At 48.2% G+C, this 10,571-nt stretch overlaps 1 pseudogene; it reads right to left on the bottom strand.

Annotated features, from left to right (window-relative positions):
- Window positions 1–9,231: 9,231 nt before the first annotated feature.
- Window positions 9,232–9,432, bottom strand: LOC139235251 (U2 spliceosomal RNA; annotated as a pseudogene).
- Window positions 9,433–10,571: the final 1,139 nt, after the last annotated feature.

The following is a 10,571-nucleotide window of genomic DNA, read 5'->3' as shown; positions in this document are numbered from 1 at the left end:
CCAATATGTCGAGGAACCAACTAGGGGGGAGGCCATCTTAGACTGGGTGTTATGTAATGAGAGAGGATTAATTCGCAATCTCGTTGTGCGAGGCCCCTTGGGGAAGAGTGACCATAATATGGTGGAATTCTGCATTGGGATGGAGAATGAAACAGTTAATTCAGAGACCATGGTCCAGAATTTAAAGAAGGCTAACTTTGAAGGTATAAGGCGTGAATTGGCTGGGATGGATTGGCGAATGATACTTAAGGGGTTGACTGTGGATGGGCAATGGCAGACATTTAGAGACCGCATGGATGAACTACAACAATTGTACATTCCTATCTGGCATAAAAATAAAAAAGGGAAGGTGGCTCAACCGTGGCTATCAAGGGAAATCAGGGATAGTATTAAAGCCAAGGAAGTGGCATACAAATTGGCCAGAAATAGCAGTGAACCTGGGGACTGGGAGAAATTTAGAACTCAGCAGAGGAGGACAAAGGGTTTGATTAGGGCAGGGAAAATGGAGTATGAGAAGAAGCTTGCAGGGAACATTAAGACGGATTGCAAAAGTTTCTATAGATATGTAAAGAGAAAAAGGTTAGTAAAGACAAACGTAGGTCCTCTGCAGTCAGAATCAGGGGAAGTCATAACGGGGAACAAAGAAATGGCGGACCAATTGAACAAGTACTTTGGTTCGGTATTCACGAAGGAGGACACGAACAACCTTCCGGTTATAAAAGGGGTCGGGGGGTCTAAGGAGGAGGAACTGAGGGAAATCCTTATTAGCCGGGAAATTGTGTTGGGGAAATTGATGGGATTGAAGGCCGATAAATCCCCAGGGCCTGATGGACTGCATCCCAGAGTACTTAAGGAGGTGGCCTTGGAAATAGTGGATGCGTTGACAGTCATTTTCCAACATTCCATTGACTCTGGATCAGTTCCTATGGAGTGGAGGGTAGCCAATGTAACCCCACTTTTTAAAAAAGGAGGGAGAGAGAAAACAGGGAATTATAGACCGGTCAGCCTGACATCGGTAGTGGGTAAAATGATGGAATCAATTATTAAGAATGTCATAGCAGTGCATTTGGAAAGAGGTGACATGATAGGTCCAAGTCAGCATGGATTTGTGAAAGGGAAATCATGCTTGACAAATCTTCTGGAATTTTTTGAGGATGTTTCCAGTAGAGTGGATAAGGGAGAACCAGTTGATGTGGTATATTTGGACTTTCAGAAGGCGTTCGACAAGGTCCCACACAAGAGATTGATGTGCAAAGTTAGAGCACATGGGATTGGGGGTAGTGTACTGACATGGATTGAGAACTGGTTGTCAGACAGGAAGCAAAGAGTAGGAGTAAATGGGGACTTTTCAGAATGGCAGGCAGTGACTAGTGGGGTACCGCAAGGTTCTGTGCTGGGGCCCCAGCTGTTTACACTGTACATTAATGATTTAGATGAGGGGATTAAATGTAGTATCTCCAAATTTGCGTCTGACACTAAGTTGGGTGGCAGTGTGAGCTGCGAGGAGGATGCTGTGAGGCTGCAGAGCGACTTGGATAGGTTAGGTGAGTGGGCAAATGCATGGCAGATGAAGTATAATGTGGATAAATGTGAGGTTATCCACTTTGGTGGTAAAAACAGAGAGACAGACTATTATCTGAATGGTGACAGATTAGGAAAAGGGGAGGTGCAAAGAGACCTGGGTGTCATGGTACATCAGTCATTGAAGGTTGGCATGCAGGTGCAGCAGGCGGTTAAGAAAGCAAATGGCATGTTGGCCTTCATAGCAAGGGGATTTGAGTACAGGGGCAGGGAGGTGTTGCTACAGTTGTACAGGGCATTGGTGAGGCCACACCTGGAGTATTGTGTACAGTTTTGGTCTCCTAACCTGAGGAAGGACATTCTTGCTATTGAGGGAGTGCAGCGAAGGTTCACCAGACTGATTCCCGGGATGGCGGGACTGACCTATCAAGAAAGACTGGATCAACTGGGCTTGTATTCACTGGAGTTCAGAAGAATGAGAGGGGACCTCATAGAAACATTTAAAATTCTGACGGGGTTAGACAGGTTAGATGCAGGAAGAATGTTCCCAATGTTGGGGAAGTCCAGAACCAGAGGTCACAGTCTAAGGATAAGGGGTAAGCCATTTAGGACCGAGATGCGGAGGAACTTCTTCACCCAGAGAGTGGTGAACCTGTGAAATTCTCTACCACAGAAAGTTGTTGAGGCCAATTCACTAAATATATTCAAAAAGGAGTTAGATGAGGTCCTTACTACTAGGGGGATCAAGGGGTATGGCGAGAAAGCAGGAATGGGGTACTGAAGTTGAATGTTCAGCCATGAACTCATTGAATGGCGGTGCAGGCTAGAAGGGCCGAATGGCCTACTCCTGCACCTATTTTCTATGTTCTATGTTTCTATACCTGCCACACGAAAGGCCACCTTCAGCGTATGTATAAAAGAAACCTGACTCACCATCTGGCTGAGGAGATGGTAGAGGATCCACCATCCAGCGAGGAGCAGGCAGAAGAAGATGAGGTGCTGGGACTGTATACGTGTACTGACGATTCGGCCCCGGTGATTATGGAGGTCAAGATCAACGGAGTCCCTGTGAGTATGGAAGTAGACACTGGATCGGGTCCTTCGTTGATGATTCAGAGATCTTTTGATAAACTGTGGGTCAACCCAGCTGCATGACCCAAGCTGGCCCGGTCACGACAAAGCTGCACACTTAAACCAGGGAACTGATACCTGTCCTTGGCAGAGCGGATGTGTAGGTATCTCACGGGGGCGAGACGCACGGGTTACCTTTGTGGGTCATTGCAGGCGATGGGCCGACGCTACGAGGCAGGAGGTGGATGGGGAAGGTTCGTGGGAGCTGGGAAGACTTCACCCCTCCACAGACTGCTGTCCCCCGGGTCTCCAACGAGCAGCGTCGACCGAGCTGGAGGAGAAAGAAGCCGTTCATCGACAGTCCAAATCCCCACACAGACGAGCAGACCCTGGAAGAGCAGGCGTTAATCGGGAAATCCACCGACGGGCAACAAATCGGGGGGGGGGCCCACGCGGAGAGAAATTCGGGCGGCGGTTGCGGCTACGGTGGAGGCCGGGACGGCGGTGGCGGGTGGTGGGGGCTACAGCAACGGCAGGAGAGGAGGCTACAGCAGCAGAGGAGGCGGCCGACATAACGCGGGAGAACGCAACAGCTACTCGACAAGTGCCAGAGCGGTGGGGACGGCAGCAGTTACGGCAAGTACGGAGGCCACAGGGACTATGACTAATCGAATCGTTCTTGGCCGATTTCCTCCCTCCTGCAGTTATCAGTATGTTCTGCACAGAGCTGCACCTGCAGCTATATCAGTATTTTCTGCAAGACCTTGAAAATATATCCACCGCCAGCCATTATTGAATGCTGTGCGCTTCTCCGAATCAGTGGCACAAACACCCTTATTCAGAACTGCCATTTCAATAAGAAACATCACTAGCTGTAGTTGAAGCATGGGGGAGGGTGCAGGGAGAACGGAAGGTTTCATATTATCCTGCTCATCGGCAGGCGCTAATCCTGACTCGACAAACATCTTGGAAATCAGTAACCTGGGTTAAGGTAGATGCTGAAATATCATGAACAAACTTCTGAAAAAAAAACGTAACTTTGAATTAATTTTAAAATCTAATAATTTTTAATTTAATGGAGAAATAACAAAATAAAGTGATCTCACTGCCAGCGAGCTCAAGATGGTGGCGAGGCTCGGGCTGCAAAGAACAAAGGCAAGCAGTACAACTAAAATGGCGACGCCGAAGGGAAGCCTCGTGGGAATCTCACGATGGCGTCTTAAAAGGGAAATGCACCCGGGAGCCTTAAAAGGGCCTTACACCGTTGGCGGTCCCCACAAAAAGACTTTTGTAAGGCAAGAGCGAGTCTAAATGTGTAATATGATTTGTATGATGTAGTGATTTAGGATAAGAGTTGATATTTTGATGCTGAAATGGTTACTGTGTTTAAAATGTGATGGGGATGAATGATTTACGAAAAGAGTCAATACCACAAGGTACAATTAAAAGGGTTAATGGGTCCGTGACTAACATGCCTAAGGAGCCAATGCGATTTCCGATATTATGTGATTCATGCAATGGTTCAGCGGCTGCAGATGAGCTGCTGAGGCGACTACTGAGAACAGAGGCAACGCACTAGTTGCAATACCCTGTCTCAGCACAGCCCATCACCTCGGGCAAAAAGGGGCAGTACACTGCCACTGTACCTCACCCAGTGGAGCTGGGATTTAATAACTTTTCAGTGCACATGCAACCTTTTGACATAACATCAGTACCACATATCATATGTACCATACAAATGTACTGTCTATGTATACCTGTTTTCTGTTGGAGGTTATACTCGTGTACTTCATCACCCATGTAAAGACTGCAAATACCTCATGCTTCAACCGGATCGCAAGCATAATCTCTACATGGGGGGGAAGAGGGAAGTGGATGGTCATGGACTCACACTCACAAACCAACCAAGACGAACAAGGCCGAGGTTACCGGCAATGGCTTTTGGAACTGGGGGGGGGAGAGAGATGTTATGTATTGTCCAGGTACATTAAATGTAATAGTACAATGGTGCGCCACAGAGGGCGCTGTGGTGGGAGACTTGAAAGTACCTGCAAGACAGAGTATAAAAGGCTGCCCACCACACCTGAGAAGGCACTCTGGAGTTACCTAATAAAGGACTAAGGTCACAGCAGTTACTATAACACGAGACCGTCTGGAGTCAGTGATTTGAGTGCTACATACATCACAGAAAAAGCATCCACCACCAGGAACATTTTACCGAGAAACGGGCCCGCATAGTCAACATGGATCCTCAACTATGGTCTGGAGGGCCAGGACCACAAACTTAGTGGTGCCTCTCTGGGCGCGTTGCTCAACTGAGCACATACGCTGCATTGCCGTACACAGGACTCTAAGTCAGAGTCGATACCGGGCCACCACACGTGGGATCTGGCTATCGCTTTCATCATAACTATACTCAGGTGTGTGCTGTGGAGATCTGAGATGAATGTCTCCCTGCCCTTTTATGGTAGCACTACGCGGTTACCCCACAACAGGCAGTCTGCCTAAATGGACAGCTCGTCCTTTCGCCGCTGGAACGGCTTGATTGGCTCTTGCATTTCAACGGGGATGCTGGCCCAGCTCCCATGCAGCACACAGTTTTTTTTACTGGGGACAGCAGAGGATTTTGGCTGGTTCAAGTCCTAATCTGGTGGGCCGTGACAGGTGATTTATCATTTTCAAACGCTTCCATGACCATCAATAAGTCTGCGGGCTGCGCCACCATCAACAAGTTTGCAGGCTGTGCCATTTCGACCCCCGTGGTGGGCAATGGTAGCCGACTCAGAGCATCCGCACAGTTCTCGGTGCCTGGCCTGTGGCGGATGGTATAGTTACACACTGATAGCGTGAGTGCCCACCTTTGTATGCGGGCTGAGGCATTAGTATTTATCCCCTTGTTTTCAGCGAACAGGGATGTAAGGGGCTTGTGATCGGTTTCCAGCTCAAATTTGAGGCCAAACCGGTACTGATGCATTTTCTTTACCCCGAACACACACGCTAATGCTTCTTTCGCAATCATGCTGTAGGCCCTCTCGGCCTTCGACAAGTTCCTGAAAGCATAGGCGACAGGTTGCAACTTCCCTGCAATGTTAGCTTGTTATAATACACACCCGGCTCCGTACGACGACGCATCACATGCTAGCACAAGTCTTTTACACGGGTTATACAATACAAGCAGCTTGCTGGAGCATAAAATGTTTCTGGCTTTCTCAAAAGCAATTACTTGGTTTTTTTCCCCATACCCAGTTCTCACCTTTGCACAATAACACATGCTCTAAAAAGGTGCTTAACCCCGGTAGGAAGTTACCAAAATAGTTGAGGAGTCCCAGGAACGACCGCAGCTCCGTGACGTTCTGTGGCCTGGGCGCGTTCCTGTTGGCCTCTGTCTTGGCGTCTGTGGGCCGAATGCCGTCCGCCGCGATCTTTCTCCCCAAAAACTCCACTTCTGTTGCCATGAAGACACATTTCGACCTCTTCAGCCGCAGCCCTACGCGATCCAGTCGCTGGAGGACCTCCTCCAGGTTTTGTAGGTGCTCGGCGAGGTCCCGACCCGTGACCAATATATCATCCTGAAAAACCACTGTGTGTGGTACCGACTTGAATAGGCTCTCCATGTTTCTCTGGAAGATCGCTGCAGCTGACCCAATTCCAAATGGGCATCTGTTGTAAATGAACAGTCCCTTGTGCGCGTTGATGCAGGTGAGGCCCTTCGAAGACTCCTCCAGCTCCTGCGTCATGTAGGCCGAAGTCAGGTCGAGCTTGGTGAACGTCTTGCCTCCTGCCAGCGTCGCAAATAGGTCGTCTGCCATTGGTAGCCGTTATTGGTCCTGTAGCGAGAAACGATTAATAGTTACTTTATAATACTGCAAATCTTGACCGTGCCATCACTTTTGAGTACTGGAACAATCGGGCTGGCCCACTCGCTGAATTCCACTGGGGAGATGATGACCTCGCGTTGCAGCCTGTCCAGCTCAATTTCCACTCTCTCGCTCATCATGTGAGGTACCGCTCGCGCCTTGTGGTGAATATGTCGTGCCTCTGAGACCAAGTGGATCCGCACCTTCGCCCCGAAAAAGTTTCCAATGCCTGCCTCAAAAAGGGAAGGAAATTTGTTAAGAACCTGGGTACATGAAGCCTCATCAACATGTGATAGTGCTCGGATGTCATCCCAGTTCCAGCGGATTTTGCCCAGCCAGCTCCTTCCAAGCAGTGTGGGGCCATCGCCCAGGACAATCCAGAGTGGCAGTTCATGCACCGTGCCCTCGTAGGTGACCTTGACCATGGCACTGCCCAGGACAGTGATAAGCTCTTTGCTGTACGTTCTCAGTTTCGTGTGGATGGGGCTCAGGCTGGTCTGAATGCCTTGTTGCACCACAGTCTCTCAAACATCTTTTTACTCATGATAGTTTGGTTATAACCAGTGTCCAGTTCCATGGCTATGGGTAAGCCATTCAATTTTATGTTTAGCATTATAGGTGGACATTTCGTCGAAAATGTGTGTACCCCGCGTACTTCAGCATCTGCCTCCTCTCTGAGGCTCGAAATTGCTTTGATCCACCATGGATCGATCTTCCTCTGCCACGTGGTGGTTAACAGGTTTTGCAGAGCTTGCAGCTCGTTTGCAAGCTCGTTGGAGGTGCCCCATTGTTCCACAGCTCTTGCAAACATACCCTTTGAAGTGGCATGAATAGGCTGAATGGAAACCTCCACAACGCCAACAAGGTGTGAATTGCCTTGCATTTATCCTTTGTTGCGGACTCTGAGTCAACTGGGTCACCTGAGGCCTGCTGGCACTTGCAGACTCGTGGGTTCTGCCCTGTACATTTCTGCTCGCAAACACAATTCCAGTTAATTTATGAACATTGCTAGCACTTGTGTGCTGAGAGATTTGTTTGGTGTTATCACTGGTGGACATAAACGCCTGTGCTATCGGAATGGCCTTACTGAGGGTCGGTGTCTCTACAGTCAAAAGTTTTCGTAGGATGGTCTCGTGGCCAATGCCCAGTACAAAAAAGTCTCTGAGCATCTGCTCCAGGTAGCCATCAAACTCACATTGTCCTGCAAGTCGCCTTAGCTCGGCGACGTAGCTCGCCACTTCCTGACCTTCAGATCGCTGACACATGTAGAACCGATACCTCGCCATCAGCACACTCTCCCTCGGGTTAAGATGCTCCCAAACCAGTATACACAGTTCCTCATACGACTTATCTGTGGGTTTCACCAGAGACAGAAGATTCTTCATGGGGCTGTATATCAGTGCCCCGCAGACTGTGAGGAGGACCACTCTCCTTTTTGCAGCACCTCCTTCTCCGTCCAGCTCGTTGGCTACAAAGTACTGGTCTCGCCGTTCGACATAGGCTTCCTAGTCCTCACCCTCCGAGAACTTCTCCAGGATGCCCACAGTTTGCTGTATCTTTGAGTTGGATTCATATTCTCGTCGCCAGTTATTGTGTTCCTAACACAGATGAGGCTGCACACAGGGAGATTAAAGTAACATGGACCTCAGTCTTTAATAAGACAGTCCAGAGTGAGGAATAGGCCTTAGGGGCCAGCTTATATACAGTGCTCCCAAGGGATGCTGGGATCCCTTCGGACTTCAGGGGATGAGCTCCCTGGTGGCAGAACATGGGAGTGCATGCTTTACAGATTCACAACAATAATGACCAGATAACCTGTTTTTGTTTTTTGGTGACGTTGGTTGAGGGATAAATATTGGCTGGGACACCAGGGCAATGATCTCTTTAAGCTGCGTGACTGCACAGCACTCCAGGGAACCCGCTCCCATGGTATTTTGAATGACCCGGCAAGCCCCTTAAAGGGCCCCCCCAAAAATTACAGGGAATATTGTTCACTTGCTCTTCAAATAGTAATGTGGGATCTTTTACATCTTTTAAAAGGGCAGACAGGACCTTGGTTTAACATCCCTTTCGAAAGACGGATAGCATTCCGAAGTAGGAACCGTGACCACATTTTTCCCCTGCTATATCCCAAGCAGGAGTTAAGATACCGGCTGAAGTGATCAATTAACACACAGCACAATCTACATTACCTGTGTTTCAATTGTCTTTCACTCGAAGTTCCATAGGACAAAGCCTTGCTCACGAACATCAGTCTCCTCCTGTCCAACAGAAATCAACCCCAGTGCCCAGGATTGGTTGAATTCAGTTTGTTATTTGCATTTTTCTTACTTTGATTCCTGGGCTAAGGCTATTGTCGTACCATAATTGCAAGACCAAAATGTGGGTGCTGCCTTCCTCAATTGGAATCTGTTGTTCTGGATAATTGGGGGTTCCACTGCCATTGGATTTTGTTGTTGGCCTCCTCTTGTGACTTGTAGGGTTTTAAAATACATCATCAGGTAGTGGGAAACGGTAGCATTGTGGTTATGTTACTGGATTAGTAATCTAGAGGTTTGGATTGATCCAAGGACATGTATTCAAATCCCACCACGTTAGCTGGTGAATTTAAATTCAGTTAATTAAATAAACCTGGTATAAGAAGCTATCACCAATTTTTTTTATTTTTTATTTATTTATTCGTTGCCATCTTTCCAATTCTTTGTCAGATCACAAACGCCAGAGGTCACCTTGCACACATCAAGGATCACCCTGCGCCAATGCTCTTAGTCAAAAGGCCCAGAGCCCAAGCACCGTTCCTGGAAGTACTGCAATACCAGGTTCGTGCCATGGAGGTGGATGGGTCAGGCCCCCCACACACTTCCTATTTCCAAAAAGCATAGGAGAATCACCTTCCTGATCCAGGGAGAACCACATTGGGGTCATGGTTACTCCCCTGTCAGGTCAGTTACGCATGATCTTAGCCAAAAGGCCGAGAAGCTATCACCAATGGTGACCATGAAACTATCAGATTGTCTGGTTCACTAATGTCTTTTATGGAAGAAAGTCTGGCCTATTTGTGACTCCAGACCTACAGCAATGTGGAGGGATCTTATAAAAGTGTTGCGTCTTATGTTAGATTTTTGCCACATCTTGTCCATTAAGCACAAAATATGGCAGTCGCTGCTGTTTGCACCATGTGCAGCTCCATTCACAATTCTTTAGATAATGTCGCAGTCCATGGCCTTGTACAGCAAGACGTGGACAACATCCAGCCTTGGGATGATAAGTAGCAAGTAACATTCGTGTCACACAAGTGCCAGGCAATAACCATCTCGAATAAGAGAGAATAATTAACTCCCCTGTACATTCAATGCATTAGCATCACCGAATCCCCCACCATCAACCAGAGGGGACCCCATTGACCAGAAACCCAATTGGACCAGCCACATAAATGCCGTGGAAACTACAGCAGGTCAGAGGCTGGGTATTCTCACCTCCCAATTCCCCAAAGCCTTTCCACCATCTACAAGGCTCAAGTCAGGAGTGTGATGGAACATTCTCCACTTGCCTGGATGGGTGCAGCTCCAACAACACTCAAGAAGCTTGACACCATCCAGGACAAAGGAGTTGGCTTGACCAGCGCCCCATTCACTGGCTTAAATATCTATTCCATTCACTATCGGTTTACCGTGGCTGCAGTGTATCCTATCTACGGGACACACTGTAGCGAGTCACCAAGTCTTCTTCAGCAGCACCTCCCAAACCCATGGGCAAGGGAACACCATCACCTCCAAGTTCCCCTCCAAGTCGCACATCATCCAAGCTTGGACGTATAGCATTGTTCCTTCATTGTTGCTGGGTCAAAATCCTGGAACTCCCTCCATAACAGCACTGTGGGAGCACCTTCACCACACGGACTGCAGCGGTTAAAGGAGGCGGCCCATTACCAACTTCTGAGGGACGCCTACATCTCATGATTAAATGTAAAAAAATGTCATTGCTGGATTCTATATGCACTGCCCTTCTGCTTACGACCAATGCTTGGCCCAAGAGCGGCTGGATTTGCTTTCGGTATTCTATTTAAAAAAAAATTATTTATAGAAGGAATGAAAGAGTAATGCCAAGAGGCCATGTTGCATT

This window comes from Pristiophorus japonicus, chromosome 22, assembly GCF_044704955.1.
Source record: "Pristiophorus japonicus isolate sPriJap1 chromosome 22, sPriJap1.hap1, whole genome shotgun sequence".
Lineage (NCBI taxonomy): Eukaryota > Metazoa > Chordata > Chondrichthyes > Pristiophoridae > Pristiophorus > Pristiophorus japonicus.
The sequence above is the reverse complement of the archived record's forward strand: the minus strand, read 5'-3'. Positions and strand labels throughout refer to the sequence as shown.